The 23,366-nt window shown below is 43.0% G+C and overlaps 1 protein-coding gene across 2 annotated transcripts in view; it reads left to right on the top strand.

The window, feature by feature from the left end:
• The first annotated feature begins 1,867 nt into the window (after nt 1–1,867).
• The window catches only part of LOC149793137 (uncharacterized), an 82,256-nt gene continuing 60,757 nt past the window's right edge, over nt 1,868–23,366 (top strand). For both annotated transcript variants that reach the window (XM_089967060.1, XM_089967058.1), the window contains exon 1: nt 1,868–2,128. The gene's annotated coding sequence lies outside the window, so the exon portion shown is untranslated. The remainder of the gene's footprint in view (nt 2,129–23,366) is intronic.

Raw genomic sequence — 23,366 nt, 5'->3', positions numbered from 1 at the left:
GCGAATTTATAAATGCTAGACTTATGATAATTAGGTTCATGCCTTCTTCCTTCAAAATTAAGAGGTGTCAAAATGCGAAACTATTCAATTAGTCCGAGTTTCCTCTGACCCTTGTCACCCCATTTTTTGATATTTGGATATTTATTTTGGGGTGTAGAGTCAGAGTCCATCCCCTATCGAAAAGCTGGAATTCGCCGACACCATTTGGTGTCGGAATGGGGTAGCCGCTTACTAGCCAGCACAGCAAACTTGAATGGTTTTTCATGAGCTATACCTGCATGAAATCGATAGGAATATGATTTGTTTTCTGAAAAATCGTGAGAATACCATTCGTCATGTCTTTATTCCGCTAACAGACGAGACGAAAGTACGGCGTTGCTGAAATTTGACCTGCATATGGCCGTTTGCATCCCGAGTCACATGACTATACAAGTTTCGCAACCAACATGTCAAGCATATCAGAGGTCATATAGTCACGTGATATCGAAATTGTCCTGGGACGTAGACTGCATGAATATTGTCTCAATAACAACTATTCTTGATAATAATACAAATTATTTGAAAACATCAGTGTAATTATATTATGTAATCCACGTCGACCGGACGGAGATAACCAGACTTACTAAAAAGATTAGCATGTTTTTTAAAATTAAAATTACTTTTGAAATAATAACACTAACACTTTGTGTTTGAGAGTCAAAATGTAACAAATACATAATGAAATATATTAAAAATCATAGTTAGAATTTGAATATTTAAGTAAGTAAAAAACAAAACATTTTGCCTAATGACAAGTAAATTGCACAACCAAAGACGGTTAAAATAAATATTACACCACGTCCCAATATAATCAACATCAGTCTTGAACTTAAGCCTTGACTTTGATAGGTTAATTTTCAGTCATTGCTAAATGTCAGCCAGCCATATCGCTGGATTCTAAACTTATGTTTAATTCCATATAAAATATTTTAAAAATCTAGACAAGGTATGGTTATATAATGGTTGATGCGCAACGATCGTTAGGAGTGGAAATAAGGACGGTCCTCTAGCAATATAATTTGTGACCACATGTGTTTTCTGCCATTTCTGAGAAAGCAGCAACGACAGTTTGTTCCAATTTAACTGTACCAATGCTATGATTTTGTTTTTGGTGCTAGTGGTTAATACTTCTCTTCGTTAAGGTGGGTATGTGATACCATATGATTTAGTAGTAATTGACGTTGTAGCAGCAGGGCGGATCAGCCAAAGGGTAGGAAGGGTCATGAAAACGCTTAAAATACATGCTACAGGAGTCCCCAGCTGTGCGTTCCATCCCATGGACATCTCGCAAACATGCTTATGCTTTAGCTTCGGGTTTCTAAAACAGTCCACTTGAGTAGAAACCGTGTCGTCTGCGTCCAATACTTGCAATGTCTAGTTTTATTATTTCTAAAACAAAATGATCTTGCATACGTGTGATTGAAGATATTTAATTCCATAATATACGGAATTGCTGAAGTTATCAATAACAGTAAACTATATCTCCTTTGTTGCTTGAAAACATAGACTCGCCCACGCAAATATGGCGACCGTGTTGATGAATGGCCAAGTATTGTGCAATTTGTTATATCCCTTATGCCTTTTGTTTTTAAAATCGAGATATGGGTACAAACAAACAAACGGAAGGGCGTGCGATTACGATTTTTGGTCGTCAATCAATACGCTTATCACAGCCAGGTAATATATTGCAGTAGCTCTCAAACTGTAGATCATGTAATCCGTTAAAACTATTTCCCCCCTCGATATCCTCTTATTAAATAAATTTATATCATCCACATACGCACTCGTACATACCCTCTTTTTCTGCTTTCATTTCGTGGGGGGGGGGGGTCATGTGCTTTCTGTTTACATACAAAATGCTTAGTGTATTGATGCTTGTTGCGATACGTTAACCAGTTACCATAGGCCTACTAAACAACTTTGGCATTGACGTATTCAGAAATCCAATAATACTAGAAGGCATATCTTGTACGCTGATATTTGACTAGGGTCAGTACTGAAACTGTTACCGGTGTAATCGACATATTACCACAGGACGAGCGGACTACCTCACTAACAAGACTAGGACGAGCGTGTGTGACTGATACAGGTATGGCGTCCCTAGTTACGGTGTAATATGTGTTTAAACATGTGTAAACTTGGAACATGTATTTCATACCAGGACATTAAAATGCCGACTATACATTCTACAAACAATAACGCGGAGATAAAGAAACGGGGAGGGGGGCGGTATTTGCTGTTTGCTTCCAAATAGCAGTGCTAAAATACTTGATGCGTTTTCAGTTTAACTTAGTCACTTGAAATAAAAAATCGAGAGGTATCTTGACTAACTGAATCTACGTTTATACTTAAAACCGATTAACCTGAAATGCTATATTTGCAGTCGCAATATATTTTTGCCTACAATCTTCAACGTGTGGGCGACAATAGAAAATGCGATAATATTTAATTTGTCATATGGTGGTTCTCAAATGTAATAGATTTCAAACGAACGAAGTGTTAACCTCTTGCATGTATTGTACTTTCATTCGCTTTTGTTTGTAATCTGTACCCCACCTCAACCTCCGCCCACACCCACAACAAACCAGTCGAAAACCCAAGTGTTGTTCAGTTTTGGTTGTTAAGAGTTTAACGTCAGCACATGATGGGTTGGTGATACATGGTAACCTCTATATCTGGAGGAAGAATGCGGAGAATACCCAACCGAGGGAAGCTACTGGCAAGCTTCCTTACATAAGGGGCCGTCCATTTAGTACGTACGCATTGAGGGGGAGGGGGTAACCCAAAAATGCATACGCTTGCGTATGGGGGGTGGGGGGCTATTGATAATGTACGTACGCATAGGAAACGGGGGTGTGTGAAAACTGGATAATAATTTGTCTAATACGTAATCTGTTCGACTGGGTTCAGTCGGCGTTTGAATTTTAGCGGACACTAGACAAACTGTTTAAAGTTATGCAGCTTATTTCTTTGATGCAGCCAGACATTCAATGTCGGTGGGCTCTGTTTTATTAAAGACGTTAATATTATTAATCCTTTATGGTTTCTGCGTGGATTAAATATAGGCCGTTCTATAGAATGGGGGTCGTCAAGCGTACGTACGCAGGTGGGGGTGTACAAAAGTGTGCATGCGTACAGGGAGGAAGAGAGGGGACAAGTTTTGCCAGATGTTTGCGTACATACTAAATGGATGACCCCTAACCATGTTGGCCAAGCCCGAGAGTCGAACCCACACGGATAGAGTTTTGATTTTAGTGTTCTGCAAAGACGTAAGCCTTAGACCACCCGGCTACTCGTTCAGTTTTGGGAAATTAAGTAAAATCTTTGTACACCATAGGCTTTCAATATATTAATCAATTTAAAACAAATATTTGCTGTGTACATGGGAACAATGTCATCGCACGTGTGTGCTCGACAAAACGACGCCCCCTCTCACCAACTCGGAAAAATAGCGCAAATTCCGAGAAATCACGCCCGCCAACCTCACTCACATAGCCCATGGCTTGGCTCCGGTATCACCCGACCCTTATGACGGCCCTGCATGCCTGAATTTTGCCAACTGCGATATAACATGTCGATGCTTATATGGACGAACGGTTTTCACGAGCCCCAGATGTATACAAGAAGTTACGATAAGCATCTGTAAATCAATCAGTGTATACAAACAGTTACAATGAGTACACGGACCCCGGGTGTCCGAGTGATGTAAGGCGATAGTCTTTACCGATTACTGCCTTATCATCTCTGACCGCGTGTCTTCTAGGGCTTGGCCAACGTGTGTATGTGAGAATGATTGCCAGTAGCTTCCCGTAGGTCGGTGGTTCTTCCTCGGGTTTTCCTGGGTTCTGCCTCCACAAAATATACATGCCACCATGCATAACCTATCATGTTTTGAAAAAATGGCGTTATAACCAAAACAAGTATTTTTCAATATATACAACATGTTACGATAACTCTCTCTCTCTCTCTCTCTCTCTCTCTCTCTCTCTCTCTCTCTCTCTATATATATATATATATATATATATATATATATACGACATACATTAAAAAATAACATGGCATTTAAAGTGTTGGTATAAAGCAAATTGATATACCAGTACTACTGGTATATCAAGTTGTGATCCGCCCATGGCGCAATAATACGAAGCTATAAACATTTTTTCAACTGCAGACCTATAGATCAATGATGAATTTCTACTCATTCGTTAATCATAAATAACATAAGAAAAAGAAACATAAAAAGTATTAACAGTCCCTATTTTCTAAATAAAATTAAAATGGTACACAATTTCATCGGAATCCTTTCTTTTTCCATTTTCTCTCCCCTCACGTGCTTAAGAGACAAAATGAGCAAAAATCTGGAGTGAGGGAGAAAAACATTGCGCTGGACGAAAACAGTAAAACTGAACTTGTACCAAGTAACCTACAGTAATGTGGTTCGTCGTAATGGTATGTTTGCGCGTTCCTTTGGATTTATCCACAGTGCCCATAATATCAATGATACATAGTTGCAATAGCCAGTCGACACTAGGCCTAATGTTAAATTTTGTCGTTTAGGAGGCACACATGCTGTAGCGTATTTAATGCTTTGTTGTTGTTTCTTAAACCTATTATAATATTCTAAAAATCGAATATTAATTATTAAACATTAAATTGTCTAAATGGTCGCCCCATTCTCTCTCTCTCTCTCTCTCTCTCTCTCTCTCTCTCTCTCTCTCTCTCTGGATTATCATAGCTAGATACGGGCGAAAATCCGTTAAAATACGAGCGTTGGGGATTTTTGCTTGTGTCATACGATGGTGTCTCTGGACCTATGAATGATGGTAAAGTTTAGTCAAACCGTCCAAGGGGGTGGGGGAATTTTATAGTCTTTAGAAACGTTAATTAAAGCAGAATAATTACTTAGACGAATTTTCAATATATTAATATTAAAGTATTTTAATTACCTCTTGTTGGTTCATCATTTCGCTTAGTTTATATTCCACGCTAATTTCCATACGCCAGTATGTGAATGTCTGACAGCTGAGGTTCAGTGAACATGAAGCTAACCTTGTTTGCAATGCACTTCTTTCTTTATAAAAACCATATTTCATGTTTAAATCATGACTGTGTGTTACAATGATTTAATAAATGTGAATAAAAATAGAAACTCAAAAAGAAAACAATCAGCTTATCAATTTGCATATGTGATTGTGAATAAAATGGAAAATCGTAGACTACATTTTGTATTGGGTTACAAGATGGCCGCTATCGCTTAACCGGCTTGATGCAGCTGTTCCGTTTATTGAGCAGTTTTCATGATATTTGTGCTTGTTGCCTGTCTTCGTCTACGTTATTGTGTTCATTATGTATTGGTTGTTCAGTTCGTATGTGTTTCTTCGTCTCCTTGTTTTGGAAACGAGAACAATTAGACTTTTTCTCAGCTGTCTTGCTCCACTGCTACAACTTCCATTTGAACAAACCGCCATCACGTGATACTCGCCAGTCAACCCATTTATGCTATGATGGACCCTCATTAATTGCTTTAAATGACCACTCCTTGGCTCTCCACACTACACTGTGCTCTTGACTAAATGAACTGGGACTACATTCATCATTACCTAAGGTGGCGCTCTACAGTTTCGTATTTTGTAAAGGCTTAGAATTTCAAAGAAAAACAATTTCCCCGGCTTTCCTCACTGGTTACACTGGCTATTTAAAAAAAGACCTTGTATATCTTAGGTATAATTCAAAGAAACTTTAATTCCCTTTAGTTTGGTGTATGATTGATGGGTGAAATATGGGTTACAGAGTATACAGCTTGGCCTTACTCTAGATGTGCACTTTTCAAAAAAGTGCTAGCTCCACTTGGTCATTTTCACTTCCTGAACTTCAGAAGTAAATTATATAAAAATAGAGCCGATAACTTTTTTTACATTTTATATATTTGGTAATTCATTCATTGCACTTTCAGAAGCTGATATTCTCTAGTCTGGCAAAATTCATTTTCCCTATTTTAATAGATGCTATGTATAGTGTGCTTTAGACTAATTCAGACTGAATTTTCAACACAAGGGAACAGTCATTTTAGTTAGCCGTGTGCTTAAATCATGTAAAATTTCCAAAAGTACAATATCCAAAGAATAATCATCCACATTACATTAATGTAGCATAGAGATATGCCAACATTCTCTCCATTGTGCATGTTTTAAATGTAAACAACTTCACCTTACATACGTCACTCTCTCAGAAGTACATAATAACTGGTGAGCAGCCCCTAAATGTAAACAGAAGCGAAAAAAGAAACGTTGTTTCAATGCTGGCCGGCGAAGAACAGGAAGAAGAATTCCAGTTATCTCCCTTATGCCCTTTCCGGCTCGGCAATTTAAAAATTCGACCGTTAATTTAGATAACTTAATTCAAATCCCTATTAATTCGTCAACCTTCGTGTCAGCTATCCAAGAGATACCTCTGCGTATTGCATTATTCAATGCCCAATTAGTAGGACCACCGGAAAGCGCACAGAAATAGTTACTTTTATCAACGACCAGAATATTGACGTATTTTACCTGACAGAAACATGGCTAAAACATCAGGCGATGAGCCCAAGTGTGCGGATCTAACACCCACTGGTTACTCCATCAAGTCGTTCCCCCGTAACTCTCGCGGAGGTGGAATTTCTGTCATCACAAAGAACCCCATGATCAAACGTCTTAACCACACCACAACATTCAGAGTAGTGAAGTGGGGCACTATAGGGTCTATGGGAATTAGCATTAAAAACACCCCTGGGTCGATATAGGGTCTATGTAAATTTAACATGGAGAAAAATCGTGGGTCGATATAGGGTCTATGGGAATTAGCATTACAGACTTAACCTGGGTCTGTATAGGGTCTATGTAAATTTAACATTAATCACCCTGGGTCTGTATAGGGTCTATGTAAATTTAACATGGACAAAAAAAACCCTGGGTCTGTATCGGGTCTATGTAAAATTGAAACAGGGAGGGTCTCTATTTTTTTTTAAAAAAAACTAAATAAAAAAGGGTAGGCAATGGAAAGGCTATCTCTTTTCGAGATATATGGCTGGCCCTGAAAAGGGCCTTTGGTTTATGTTAATATGCCCTTAACATAAAGGGCATTTGCGACATCTTCTTGTCCTCAAACTTCGTCTTACAGCAGGGCCATACATCAGAGTTCTCTTGAGGCAACCTTGTCTCTCTATATAGACTCTTCTTATCCACAGGCTGCTGCTGGTCCTGTGGACAACGGTCCACTTGGATCGGACATACATGAGCATGTCCGTCCTGAACATCATTGTTGACACAAGGGTTGAAGATTCAACGTCTGTACACATGTTGAGGCTCCGACAATAGGTGAATCAATGCAGTGAACTGCGCTTATTTATAGGGACAGAAAGGATTGAAACGGATTGAGTTCATTCACCAATCCGAACACGCGTTACAGAATTCAGTCAGCCCGCATCCAATCCGAAGAGAGCAGTCTGTGACGTCACGTAGTCTATATAGATTCGCTAGCGCTTGTGTGCAGTCAATCTATGCGACAGTGATTCAACATGACGGAAACTCAGAAAACGATCCAATGGGGTGCACCAACAGGGGAGACCGCCCAAGGGAACCCGGACTTACTTTCAGAAGAGGTGAATTGGGATTTTGTGGATTTTCTCTCCTCGCAAGAATTTGTTCCGGAACCTTCGTTACCTTCTTCATTACCGCAAGTGGAAAATTTTAGACAGAGACAGAAAGAAGAATTGGAGAAATTTATACAACGACAAAAGGAAGCGGAACAGGCTTTTCTCCTACAGCAACAGCAACAGCAACAAGAAGAGGTAAGAAAAAAACAACAGCAGCAACAGCAAGAAGAAGTAGCAGCAAAGAAACAAGAGGGTGAAAATCAAACGGTCACGGTACTGTTGGACATTTTAGCGGAGTTAAGAAGTCTGAAACAAATGTATCAGACTTCTTTATCACGACCGAAGAGAATACGACCTTCCCGAGCTAAACACGTCAACCCTGTGACTAAGCCTACCGTACCACCCTTAGTGATTTCAACTCAATCATTATCATCATCATCAACATTACGCAGTCCAGAAGTAGGCCTTGGCCGTGGCAAAGGCATAAGGCAGTTAAAGTTGACTGCTTAAACTTACCCTTTCACCATGAAGAAAAAAGGCCCTTTTCAGGGCCACCCACATTTCTCGAAAAGAAATACAATTTCAATTTGCCAATAACTCAAAAAAAAATAAACCCCGCCCATTTTACCCTTATAGTACGTGTCTGTGTATGAGTGCGTGAGTGTACGTTCTTATTTTAAAATCACAACTCAAAGACACTTACCTTATATCATTCATTTATTCTTTTCTCCATTTTTTTACAATCCAATTCACAATTCACAACACATCACTTTAATAAAAAGTTCATTGACTTCTTCTTTCTCCTTGTTTAGTCTCTCTGTTTTTTGAATTTCTTCGCCGTCTTTTCCTCATTTTCTTCCCTTCTTCTTTTCTTCTTCTCCTGTTTCTTTGCCTCTTGTAAATAGAATTGTCTTTTTTCTTCCTCTTCTTCCTCTAAAGAATCCCTCTCTTCTTTCGAAGAATCCCTCTCTTCTTCTGAAGAATCCCTCTTTTCTTCTGACTCCTCTTGTTTCTTTTTTGGGCAATCTGGAGACCAATGTCCTTTTTCTTTACAATAATAACAGGTATCTTGACTTTTGTCTTTTTTAGTCCCTGTTTTTGTTCTTTTTTGACGGTCTGGACACTCTGAAGACCAATGCCCTTTCTTCTGACAGATATAGCAAGTATCTTGACTTTTATCTCTAAAGGAAGGAGAGTAGTCCGTAGGCTGGTCTGAAGAGAATTTTCTAATGACCCCTCGCAAAGCTCTGACGAAACGTTCCATCTGGTTAGTCTCTTCCATCGTTGTGCTCGGCTTGAGAGTGAAATGAATAGTGAAAGGACAAGACACACACCCTTTTATATACGCTGGTCTGCTATGACTATAAAGAAGCTCATGGTGTTTGAACTTGAGTCATTTGACTTTTTGCTTTCAAGATGAAACGATCTAATTCATTCGAGAAGAAAGAAGAAGAAAGTAAGAGGCAGAAACGTGATCTATCGCCTCGAACCAGGGCTGAAATCTTGGCACAAATTCATGCCAGTGATTTTGAAGAGGACATGAGTGAACCAGAATTTGAAACCTCTAAACCAAGTTCACCACCCTTAGTCAACCCTGAAAAATACTATTCCATTCGAGAGACGGAAAAGCGTTCCTCTAGAAAATTTAGAACCACGGCTTACAAATACACGGTGAAGTTTAAAGATTTCAAGTCCGAAGTACCGTTAGAGAAAGCAGAAGGGTTCATCACCGGAGTGTGGGATTCTCTGCTCACTGCACTCAAGCGACAATGTCAACCCAAAGAAGACGATCGCTTGAGACTTTCCATACAACACGACGGTTTGAAATCCCCTGTTTGGATCGAGTTTAGCACCCCTGCAGAATTGACCGCTTCCAAAGTCATGGACAAGATTCAACACGTGCAACAATCTAATGACCAGTTTGACATCACCGATGGAAAAGCCACATTGGACATGACCCACGTCTCTCCTCCTCAAGGGACCGGACGCAAAAAGATGTTATTGGTGAAGGACCTTCGCAGCATTAAGCGTAGCCTTGTCCAAATTCACAATCCTCATGACCAGATGTGTTTAGCCCGTGCCATCGTGGTGGGACGAACCTATGTCAACAAGAACGACACGGCAGAATGGAAAAGAGACTGGGAGAACATTCGACAATCGGACCGAGCCAAACAACGAAGTGAAGCAGAACTCCTGTTACGACAAGCTGGCATGTCCAAAGACACACCCTGTGGCATTCCTGAGATGCAAAAATTGCAAGATGCCCTAGCTCCACGATACACTTTGAAAGTGCACCCTCAAGAAGTGCGCGGGTCTCTGTTGTTTCGGGGGCAAGATTTTAAGGACGGAAAATACATTCACGTTTATCATCACGATGACCATTTCGATACCATTACCAGTATCACTGGATTCCTGGGATATGTTTATTATTGTGAGAAATGTGACTATGGTTATAATAATCGAGAGCAGCACAAACATTGTGGATGGAAATGCCCAGGATGTTTGGCCTCTCCACCCTGTCTGAGCGAAGAACCAGTGCCTTGTTCAACTTGTCTGCGCACGTTTGTCAGCCCTACCTGTTACCAACAACATTTGAAGACGCAAGGTTCACAGAAGAAATGCGCTTGTCAACTGCTGAGATTGTGCCCCGCGTGTGGACAAGGCATACGTACCAACAATGCCAAGGCACACGTATGTCGAGGAAAGAAAAAATGTCACATTTGTCACCACATCGTGGACTTGGAACACGAATGCTACGTGCAAAAATACCATCCCCCACCAGAGAAAGAGGACGGTCACAAGAAGAAAGGCAATTTCATCTTTTTTGATTTCGAATGCATGCAAGAGACTGGCATTCACATCCCTAATTTCTGCGTGGCTCATCGAGCGTGCGAGAAGTGCATTCAAGAACCTATCTTCAGTCATTGCCCTCACTGCAGCAAGATTCCCGGAGGGCGTGAAAAAATCTTTCGGGGACCAAACACGTTAGCCGATTTTGCCCAATGGGTTTTAGACCCCATCGACAAGACGTGGAGCCAAGAGGACATCGAACGTTACGGAGATTGTCATCGCCATGCCACAGTGATGGCTCACAATTTCTCCGGATACGATGGACAGTTTCTTCTCAGATACTATACGGAACAAGGCACCGAGCGTCCTAAAGTGACTTTGAACGGGGCCAAAATCATTTTCATGCAAGTGGGACAAGTACAGTTTAAAGATTCGATGAGCTATTTGGCCATGCCTTTGAGTCGAATGCCTAAAACGTTTGGATTGACAGAAATGGCTAAAGGGTACTTTCCACACTTTTTCAATACGGAAGCCAATCAACACGCCGTTCTACCCCATTTGCCTGAGGCTCACTATTACGACCCCGACAACATGCGTACCGAACAACGAGAAGCTTTCTACGCTTGGTACCAGATTCACGCCTCGGACCCTTTCGACTTTCAGGAAGAAATGCTAAAGTATTGTCGTTCCGACGTGGACATTTTACGACGTTGCTGTGAAAAATTTCGAGAACTGTTCATGGAACACGGAGGGGTCGATCCTTTGAAAGAAGCTTGCACCATTGCCAAAGCGTGTTCCCTAGTGTATCGACAACGATTCATGCCTGAAAACACCGTGGCTGTCATCAGCCCTCAAACGACCCACTTTGTCAAACGTCAATACTCGGTCAAAGCCCTACGTTGGTTACATTACTTGTGCGACAAGGAAGACAAATGGATTCAGCATGCCCGCAACGGAGGGGGCGAAAAGACCATCGAAACGTATTCGGTCGATGGCTGGGACTTAGAAAACCCCAAGATCGTGTACGAGTTTAACGGTTGCTTATTTCACGGATGTCCTGTTTGTTACCCTGACCGTGGCACTAAAAATCAGTTTTTACAACGAACCATGGAAGACTTGTACCAGGACACTTGTCAGCGACGCCTAAAGTTAGAACAGCAAGGATACCAAGTGGTGGAAATGTGGGAACACGAGTACGATCACCGTATGAAAACCGATCCCGAGTTTAAACGCCTCGTGGAAAGTTACCAGTTCATGGACCCGCTGAACCCGAGGGATAGTTTGTACGGAGGAAGGACCAATGCCACCTGTTTGCTGTACCAAGCCGACGAAGAGAAAGGAGAAGAAATCAAATACTTGGACGTGTGTTCGCTGTATCCCTACGTGTGCAAATATTGTCGCTTTCCTGTAGGGCACCCGCAATTGCTGACGGAACACATCGACCTGAAAAACATTCGACAATACGAAGGCTTGATCAAGTGCAAAGTTTTGCCTCCCACGAACCTATACCATCCCGTCTTACCTCACCATTGTCAAGGCAAACTGATGTTTCCCTTGTGCCGTACTTGTGCCGAAACGTGCAACCAAGACCAGCCTTGTCATCACAGCCAGGAAGAACGTGCCTTGACGGGAACCTGGGTCAGCGTAGAATTGTTCAAAGCTCTGGACATGGGATACCAACTGTTAGAAGTGTACGAAATTTGCCACTTTCCCAAGACACAACAATACCACAAGGGTGACCCTACTCAGAAAGGCATTTTCGCAGACTACGTGGATGCCTTTTTGAAACTGAAGCAAGAAGCCAGCGGCTATCCTTCCTGGTGTCACACTCCCGAAGACCAAATACAATTCAAAGAGAAATACTACGAACAAGAAGGCATCCGTTTAGACCACATCGAGAAAAACGAAGGCAGGCGATCGTTTGCCAAAGTGATGTTAAATTGCTTGTGGGGTAAAATGGCACAACGACCGTGTTTACCCAAGACGGAATATTTGACAGAACCTTCCCGCTACTTCCAGATGATTCACGACAAAACCAAATACATGAAACACGTGGACGTCGTTCGAGAGAATTTGATCTTGGTCAATTACGAAGAAGATCTGGACTTTGTACAAGACGACCCTTTTGGAAACGTCATCATTGCGGCTTACCTGACAGCCCATGCTCGCTTAAAATTGTACGAAGCTTTAGAACTGTTAGGGGAACGCGTCCTGTACTTTGACACGGACAGTTGCATTTACATCCATCACCCGATTCAACATCACCCTAACATCGAAGGAGACCGTTTAGGAGCCTGGACAGACGAGCATCCCGACGACAAGATTCTAAGTTTCGTCAGTGGCGGTCCCAAAAATTACGGCTACCAATACCGGGACAAACAAGGAGAAGTGCACACGACGTGCAAAGTGAAAGGACTGACTCTGAATTATCGTACCAGCCGAGTGGTCAATTTTGGGGTATTGAAAGAAGCCTTGCAATCGGGAGAGGATGGAAACTTTAAAGTGACCACCTATCAACCGAACAAGATTGTACGTTTACCCACTCACCACATCGTCAGTCGACCCTTGGAAAAAGTCTATCAAATTGTATACCAGAAGCGAGTGCGACTTCCCAATCATTTCACCTTACCGTATGGACACGTCGGTATTGGTCTGTATATAAAAAAGGAACCCTAGGCAAGATCGATAGTTCATTGTGACTACCAAGACCGAGCGAACAAGATGAATACTTTGAAAGAGGCATCGTTCCAGTTTGGGGAGTGTAAAAAAGTTGTATCTTCCTCTAGTGTGACTAATATTGGATGGATAAGACCCATGCATTGTGACGGAAAATGTCCGGAAGGAAACTGCGATTGTCCATGTGGTTACCATTGTAATTGCGTAACGGAGTTTGCAGACGAGTGCGATTGTGAGCCTTGCGATGGATACGATGCTGTACCTTGTGACCTGAGCGATGCCGTAAAGCATCATGGGAACTTTAGTGCCCCTACCCCTATCATGGAAAGTGATGCTGTGCGTGCCAAACCTGTGGGATGCGAAAGCGATGCTGCTCGTCCTCTTGGACATTTTACTGGGTTTCGTTTTAAAGGGGAATGTTCACCTTCACGTCTACCCCCCTACGGATGTCATCCAGCCCTGAGCAAACTCCTACCCATGTCACTCAACCCTCATCGAAACGAACCTGTGAAAGACGAATATTCGTTCCCTGTGCGTTTGTCGGAATACTGCGACTTTGAAAATCGTCTTCAATCGTTCAAAGGAAAATGGCCTAAGTATCTGGGAGGACCGACCCCCGAAGAATTAGCCAGAGCCGGATTTTTCTACTTGGGCGAAGGAGATAAAGTCAAGTGCTTCAGTTGCGGTGTGTCACTTCACCACTGGGAACCGCAAGATTCGGCCTACGTAGAACATGCTCGATGGTCACCGAATTGTCATTACTTACCCTTAGTGGGACCGAGACATTGAAGTAACTTCTTACCATAATAATCTGTTCATGGATACTTTACAAGAGAACATTTGTGCTTTGCCTGTGGAGTTGAGAGAACGCATTTATCGAGAACTGGTCAAAATACAAGTGAAACGTAAAGAACAATTGCATCCGTTACGTCACCGGTGTTTGAACCACTGGTACCTGAAAGCTATACAAGGATTGATTCAATTGAAAGTGTTCCATCGGACAGACATTGATCAACGATCCTCTAGTTTTAAAAAGGATTGCTTTGGTATGGACGATTGTAGTTACATCATTGTAAACGTACTGCATCGAATTCCAGAGGAAGAGTTAACGAATTACCAACATCTTGAACACAATGTCAACTTAGTGAAAGAGGAAACTTCTGAACGAATTGTAATGTGTAGATTAGTGACTCAACGATTTAAATTCGACACTGAAGTGAAACCATGTTTGTGCAAAGAGTACATTTCTTGTGTCAGACCAAAGAGGATTTAGTATGACCTATTCATGGATACTTTACAAGAGAACATTCGTGCTTTGCCTGTGGAGTTGAGAGAACGCATTTACCGAGAGCTGGTCAAAATACAAGTGAAACGTAAAGAACAATTGCATCCGTTACGTCACCAGATCTTTAACCACTGGTACCTGAAGGGTATAAGAGAACTGATTCGTCAGAAATTGTTTCAGTGGTCAGACCTTGTTCAATACTTCCAGGCCCCCGATGATTCACGTGTTGATCATTTTGGTTACTTCGAGATTCACCTAGAGCAACCCATTGAGGAAGACGAGGTAAAGGATTACCAACATATTTTACGTGGAATCTACTTAGCGGAAGAGGAAACTTCTAATCGAACTCTGACGTTTCGGTTACAGTATGCAAGATTTACATTCCCCACTGGAAAACGAACATCACTGGCTAGAAAGTACGTGTATTCTTTTCGAAACAAAGAGACTATAAAAACAGGTAGCTATGCCACGACTTATGTCGTATGTAATCCAACAGATTCCGTGGAAGGAACTCAATGACCATATTCAAACCGTGGATCATTACCATCGATTATTACAAGAACTTTATCCATTCAATTTGGGACGACAAGTGGTGTGTGTCTTAGTGACTTGTTTTCTGGGATTTCGTTTACCAGCCGATTCTTTGTGGACTCTTTACGATCAGTACTTACCACCTCCATGGCCTTAAATGGTCACGAAAAACTCCTTTTGCTCAAAGCCTTGCGGTTTCATCTGGATACTTCTCGACCTCAACAGGAAAAAAAGATTCGTCAACTTTTAGCTACCCAAGACGTGTATGACGATGTGTGTGTAGCTTGTGACTTACACCCTCATTGGACAGATGTTCGTGACTGGAAAAAGGGGGGTTTTGAGGCTTGGACCCAAGAAGTGGCCCAGTATGCACAAGAGTTGTTCAAGGAAAAAAGTTACTTTTCAACCTGTGTTAGTGACGGTGCCAGAAGAACCCGTCACCGAGAACAACCACTCGCTTCAGGACAGGACTGTCATGGACATTCCTGAAAGGTCATTCCGGGAGGACACTTGTGTGACAATACCTCATGTAGAGACTGTAAGAACATTACACACTGTCCCTAGGACATCTTGGTTACCCAAAACATGTTGTACAGACACTTGTTTATATTCCACTTTGATCGCTTTGCTGTGTTTTATATTCCTGTACATCACTATTTGGGTTGTATGTATTTTTGTCTTTCGTGTTCATATTTGAAACATTCAATAAACGTGTTCTGAAAAAAGTATATAAACTCTTGTCTTGTTTGTTTTCGTGTCACAAGTGACATTTCTGACACCATGGCTACCTCTACTGTCTCTGCTCCCTCTTCCTCTACTGTCAAAGTCATCGACGAACACTTAGATCGTGCCAGTTGGGAGGCTTTGTATCTTCGCCATCCCTTTAACATGCTCATTGCTGGACCTAGCGGTTCTGGCAAAACCGAATTCGTCAAACGTTTGATCGAACATAAACATCATTTGATCGATCCACCCCCTCAACGGATCGTGTGGTGTTACAAAGAGTGGCAATCGGCGTACAGCCTCTTGCGAGAAAGTCAAGGCGATTCCATCGTGTTTGTGGAAGGCATTCCTAAAGAAGACGACGGCATCGTCTCTGACTCCCGTCAAACCCATTTGGTCATTTTCGACGACATGTTAGGAGAAGACGAAGAAGAAATTAAATTGTGGTTCACGCGCAAAGGGCATCACCGTAATGCCAGTGTCGTTTACATCACCCAAAATTTGTTTCAACAAAGTAAAGCCCATCGCACCATCAGTCTCAATGCACATTACGTGGTCTTGTTTAAAAGCCCTCGAGATAAATCGCAAGTGCAAGTCTTAGCCAAACAGTTAGGAACGCCTTGGCTGACTCAGGCGTACGACGATGCCACTCAAACTCCACACGCCTATTTACTCGTCGATTTGAAACCTACCACTCCCGAGGATTTGCGATTTCGTACCCACTTGTTTCACCACTGGTGCCAAGACGGAGGGCCTGTCCTGTACACGTCTCCGTCCTCGACTTCATTTCACTCCCCATGAAAAAATCTATAAAAACCTCAGACCCTTTTTCGTCTGTCTCACACAGCGTGAACATGACGTCCCTTCAGTCGCATCTTCCCGTCAAATTGATTCGTGCCTTGTATGGCATCAGTCGAGAAAAAGATCCACAAACACGAGCTCGTGTCTTAGAAGCTAGTCTCAAAGAAGTCTTACGATGGTTCACGGTGACGGCACGTCAATTACTCCAAGGAATCATTCAGATTCCTCATCAAACCCAACGCTTTTTCGATCGAAACAAAGTCGCTTTGTTCCAACTGGCCGATCCCCGCATCGACACTCAAACCAAAAAACAAATCATTTTGAAACCTGGAGGGAGCGGTACTCTAGGAGGGGTCATCATTCGCTCACTCTTAAGATGGGATCCTAATGCCCCCAAAGTTATCCCTAAGACAAAAGTCCAACGAAGCCCCAAGAAGAAAAAGAAAAAGACCAGGTCCCCAAAGAGAAGAACTTCTCCAGTGGCGGGACCCTCCTCTTACCAGACACCACCCCGGAAAAAGGAAAGAAGCCCCCAAAAAAAGAAACAGAGAAAAAGTCCCCAGAAAAAGAAAAGTCCACAGAAGAAGAAAACTAGTCGCAAGAGAGGCACTTCGGCCAGGACGCAACCTTACACTCGCAAACCACGACCTGCCACAGCGGTGACTGCGTCTCCGACAGCCTCACGTTTATCCACTTCTCCGTTGATGTCACCAGGAACTGAAGAGTACTTGGAGACGTTAATCACACCAAGAACTTCTCCGTTGATGACCCCCAAAAGAACTTCCCCAGTGGCAGGACCCTCCAATTTAGTGGCAGTGGCTGCTGCTCAAAAAGTACCTTCTCCCAAAATCAAAGTCCATGAAAGATCGGGCATGTTACAAAGTTTACTGGATTTGTCCAAGCAAGAACTGACTCGATTTAGTCCGTTACGTACCCCTGCACGACGTGTCATGCCTGTCATGAAGTTGATACGCCGCAAAGACAATCAGTGGCGACGCGTTCCAGTATAAAAAAGTCCTGTGACCAAGTAGGGTATCAGTGTTCTTTTGGTGCTCCTAAAGACTCAAAGATGTCACCCTCCAGAAAACCCCAAGGAAAGAAAAGGAAAGGACTGCCACCACGTTTAGCCAAACATGGGGACCTGTTATCTGTCCTGTCCAAAGCTTCTCCACCCCTACGAAAAAAACTCATTCAAACGGCCTCCAAAGAGGTCATCGATACCGTGTGCGAATGTTGTTTGAACGTTTTGAAAGGCACGATCCCTTTGTCCAAACACCAGAAACAATGCTTAGGCAAACATCGTCACGTTCTTCGCCAAATGGTTCGAAAGAAAATTCCCATTCGTCAAAAAAAGAAGATGTTGGTTCAACGTGGAGGCATTTTGCCTCTCTTGTTAGGCCCCATACTGAAAGGAGTCTTGGGAACCATGTTGGGAGGACTGGTGGGAGCAAGATAAAAAGGCCCTCGAAAGTCCCAAGATCTCAGAATTGACCCCTGACAACCCCATGGAAGGACGAAAACTAGCTTTAGTGCCTTACAAACGATGGATGGAATACCATCGGTGGCAAGAACAACGCACCCCGCATTTACCTCCCAATCCCCATTTGAGCGAGATGTCCCAGTTACAACACGAATTGCAGTCCTTGATGGATCGCCAAGATTTGTCCGAAACAGAAAAATCGCAAAAGTACGGTCAACTCTTGCAACGACTGCAACTCTTTCACCAGAAAGCTTTAGACGAAACAGCTTTACCCACTCTAAAAGATTTTAAGACCTTGATGAAAAGTCCAGCACCATCACCAGTACCAGTACCAGTACCAGTGGTCAAGAAAGAAAAAGGAAAAGAAGAAGAAGAAGAAGGGTTTCAAACTCCACCAGAAAAAGTACGCAAGTTAACAACACCACCTACCTCCAGAATTGGATGGATTAAAAAGATGATGGCCACCCCTTCTTCCTCACAAGAGAAAAAGAAAGTGAAGACAGAAGTGAAACAAGAACCGATATCCCCTGCTCAGACATCCTCCTCTTCGACACCTATTGCCGGTCGCACACGCAAAGCCTTGCAATCCAAGAAAATACCCCAAGAGAAAAAGAGTAGCCTCTTCCAAGAGTGGGTGCCTTATTAACACACCAACCAACACAAAAAAAATGGAAAAAGTCTTAGCCAGCATTTACTACGATCCCTCGCATCCTGCAGGTTACGCAGGAGTTCAAAAATTGTATCGTGCTGCCAAAACTCGACTGAAAAGTCTCCGTTTACCTCAAGTGCAACGATGGTTACAAGAACAAGCTACCTACACTTTACACAAACCCATTCGACGCAAGTTTGCCAGAAGTCGCACCCGAGTGGAAGGCATCGATCATCAATGGCAAGCCGATTTAGCCGATGTCCCTCATTTGGCCAGCTACAATCGTGGCTACAAATATTTGTTTTGTGTCATCGACGTCTTTTCCAAATTTGCCTGGGTCGTGCCCTTGACTTCCAAATCGAGCAGCGAGTTAGTGCGAGCCCTGCAACGGGTGTTGAAACAAAGCGGTCGTCACCCTCTTCGATGGCAAACGGACAAAGGCACCGAATTTCTGAACCAAGCTTTCCAAAAAGAATTAAAGAAACGTGACATTCATTTTTTTACCACCGAGAATCCCGAAACCAAAGCCAGCATCGTGGAACGTTTTCAACGTACTTTGAAAGAACGCATGTGGAAATATTTTACGCATCACCACACTCTGAAGTACATTGACATCTTACCGCACCTGGTGCAAGCGTACAACCAATCTTACCATCGAAGCATCGGACGTGCCCCGCAAGACGTGACTCCCGACAACGAAGTGCTGGTGTTTGAGCGCCTGTTTGGTACGTCCCCGACGAGGGCTGTCCCCGAGAAAAGTGGAGAGTTGACCGTAGGAGATTGGGTGCGCATTGGCAAAACCAAACGCACTTTCGACAAAGGTTACTTACCTAACTGGACGACCGAATTGTTTCGCGTCACTGGACGAGTGCATGGCCGTCATCCTGCCGTCTATAAATTGGAAGACATGAACGGAGAAGTGCTCAAAGGAACGTTTTATTTGCCCGAGTTACAACGTGTCACCAAAAAAGAAGACGACGTGTACGACATCGAAAGCATTCTCGAACGCAGAACCCGTAAAGTGGGCAAACGACGTGTCAAAGAAGTCAAAGTACGTTGGAAAGGATATCCACCCAGTTTCGATTCTTGGATCGACGCTTCGCAAGTCATCGACTATAAAAAGAAGAGGTGACCATCATGCCCTTTCACACAGCAGACGCAGCTACGTCGACCACTCCTTCTTCCCCTAGTTCTTCTGTGCAAGATTTACAAAAACAACCCTTGTGGGTGTGGTGTGGAGAACGTGTGCCTAAAACGCAAATCGTCTTTTTCTGCCAAATCTTCGTGGTGTATTGTGTCATCGGGGCAGCCATTGCCAATTTGAGTTTGCAACAAGGAGACAAACAATTGTGGACCATTTTATTGAGCAGTTGCATCGGTTACCTGCTTCCCAATCCCTCCCTGAAATTCTCCTCGAACGGGAACGTTGTGTCCAGTGCCAGTGCCAGTCACCACTCCAACCACAATCAGAACCCCATTTTGGGCGGAGACACGCCTCTGACATCCACTAACCCCTCGGACAGCCACAGAACTCTAGAATTATGAGTCACCAAAACCAATTTTACTTAACCTTACCCAGTGACAGTTCCATGGAGGTGTTTCCCCACAACACGTTGTGCTGTTACACGGCCAAATTACCTCAGGCCATCCCCTTAGATCACGAAGCCCATTGGGAAGTGGCTTTAGTAGAAATGATTCACCCGACCCAAGTCCTCAATGTCCTTCCCAATGAAAATAAATTTGATGTGGAAGTTCATGACGAGCGAATGCAACAGTGGATGGATACCCATAGCAAATATGACAAGAAAACCCGTACACCAAATCTAAAGTGGACCACCTATCACTTGTTCATTCCCCCAGGCTATTATTTTAGTGGTCAACATTTGGTCAACACCATAGCCACCAGGTTTAATGGTGTGTTTCTGAAAGCTTTGGAAAGTGTCAAAAAAAGTGTCACTCTGGAGTACCACAAAACAGCTCGTCGCTTCCTGATGAAATTTCCTGAGGGGCCCAAAATGATGTCTTTCTTATTTTGTCATGAATTGTTTGACATGTTGGGCGGTGACATGGAGCTAAGGAAGAAAGTAGAAAAAGAAAAAGGTGAATTACCAGTCATTTCTGACAACGATTCTTTTGCCAAGTATTTTCGTACCCCGGTAGAACTGAACCAAGGACTGAATTTGATGTTCGTGTACTACGATGTGGTGGAGTACAACGTGGTGGGACACACCTCCGTACCGTTACTGCGTGTCATTCCTTTCAAAGTGGATTCTGCCGCAAACGCTGACGAGGAAGGTGGAAACACTTACCACGTCCACCGTGAATTTGTCCATCCTCACTATTTACCTGTCAGCAAGTCGTATTTGGACACAGTCAACATTACTATAAAAGGAGATTTGGGACAAAATATTCCATTCACCAAAGGAAACGTCACGGTGAAACTCCATTTTCGAAAACGGTTTTCTCACGACTCGTAAGTAAGTCATGTATCCAGTGTACCGAGGGGTTGCTCGACAGCGAGGACACGGTTTAGGAGACATGTTAAAATCGGCCTTTCGTTCGGTGGCCCCAGTGTTGAAACCGATGGTGACACGCGGATTGCACGCTTTGAAAGATGCGGCACTGACGCAAGGCAAAGAATTTCTCCAAAATATCATCATCGACAAACAAAACCCTAAAGAAGCCTTCATGAGGGCAGGCAAAAATGTCTTGCTGCAAACGGGTAAAGACATTTTGGGCCGACGAGACACACCTATAAATGCCCTGCACGCTACCGAGTCAGGCATTCAGCAAGGACAAGGCAGAAAGAGACGACGCAGAAAACACCCTTTCACCAGACTTCAAGCGAGAAAGGCCAAGAAAAGAAGAACCGTTCGAGACTTAGACGTTTTCGATTATTGAAACATAGAAAAAATGATGCACCGAGAGTCTTGCGCCTGTTCCAAGACGGAAATGGATCTGTTTGCCATGCCCCCCACCATGATGACCATGCAAGAATCCCAGTGGGTGGAATTTCACCCCGTCTCCTCATTGACAGCCTCAGCTCCCATCGAGTTTGAAATCAAAGGACAGCCCGAAGATTACATCGATCTGAATAGCAGTTACTTGTACTTGAAAGTCAAAGTTGTCGATGAGGACAATTCGACCCTAGATGGCGATGAGGTAATAGCTCCCGTCAACAATTTCATGCATTCCTTGTTTAGCGGAGTGGACTTGTACTTGAACAACAAACTGGTCAGCAGCAGCATGGATACTTACCCTTATCGAGCGTACCTGGAAAATCTCTTGACGTACGGAATAGATGCCAAGAACACTCATCTCAATGCCTGTGTGCTATGGGAAGCTGACGAAGCAGGCCAGTTTGAAAGATTCGAAACTGATGCAAGCAAAACACCAAACAATGACGGATTTGTAGAACGAAGAGACAAAATCAAAAACGGACAAAGTTTAGAACTGATGGATCGTTTACATCTGGACATGTGGTTGCAAGAGAAATATTTGCTAAACGGGGTGAATGTTCGCCTGAGACTGAATCGTAGCAGTGCCGCTTTCCATTTGATAGGTACTACTGTTTGCAAAACTGTCATCGAGGAAGCCAGGCTCTACGTACGCCGTGTGGAAGTGTTACCTAAAGTGGGTAACGACATCAGTCAGACGTTGAGCAGAACGACCGCCAAGTATCCCATACGACGCGTGGAAGTGAAAACGTTCACCATTCCCAAGGGACAGCGATCCATGATCGAAGATCATCTGTTCCAAGGACAGCTACCCAAACGTTTAATCGTTGGTATCGTCGAGAATACAGCCTTCAACGGAGCTGTCGAAAAAAATCCTTTCTACTTTCAACACTTTGGTGTGTCAAAGATCGAAGTCAGTCGCGATGGCAAGACCTTGTGTACCCGACCTTTCGAACCTGACTTTGAGAAGAAGAATTACTTGAGATCGTACTTGTCCCTGTACGAAGCCACCGGCCAGTTAGGAACCAACACCAGTCACGGCATTACGTACGAGGATTACGCAGGAGGTTATGCTTTGTGGGCTTTCGATTTCACTCCAGACCAAGGCAGCGACGAGGGACATTTCCACCCTATAAAATCTGGTCAAATTCGTGTGGAACTTCAGTTTGCAAACCGAGACCCTGATGTAACGGTGAACGTCATCCTGTATGCCGAATTTGATAATACCATAGAAATCAATAGTTTGAGAGAAGTCATTCTAGATTACCAGAAAGCCATGGAAGACTGTTCTCCCTCTTTACCTAGTGGAGAAACTTTGGAGATGGAATGTGTGGAAAAAGAAGAAGTGATCATGATGAAGTCGAGATGGCCAGAAGTCTCCTGTTTTGCCAAACACTTGGTCGACAAAATGACGGAATTGATCAAGAAAAATTGCTATGGATGTCAAAACGATCATCCCAGTCAAATTCAACACGATAAATGCCTGATGTTGAGTCAAGAAGAAAAATTGGACGAGTATCTGGACGAAGCTTGGAGTCTCATCTCAAACAAAGACGTGTTGCACCAGTGGTATAAAGACTTGCGTGAACATTCTTGTCCACCATTAACCACTCAAGAGATCCATCGTATCGAAGCTCTCCTAAATCAGAGTGAGGAAACAGAACGAATAACCGTTTATTCGTCAGACATTTTCAAGCAAAAAGTCAGGATCGAATTGACAACTTATTATTACCTGTGAAGAAGAAGAAAAAAAACAACACAGAAAACAATGGATACCTGGGAACTTTATTACCTTTTGAACC

The sequence above is a fragment of the Sinohyriopsis cumingii genome, chromosome 8, assembly GCF_028554795.1.
Source record: "Sinohyriopsis cumingii isolate HCF-2022 chromosome 8, ASM2855479v2, whole genome shotgun sequence".
NCBI classification, from domain to species: domain Eukaryota; kingdom Metazoa; phylum Mollusca; class Bivalvia; order Unionida; family Unionidae; genus Sinohyriopsis; species Sinohyriopsis cumingii.
Note: the sequence above shows the minus strand (reverse complement) of the source record. Positions and strands in the feature narration are given on the sequence as shown.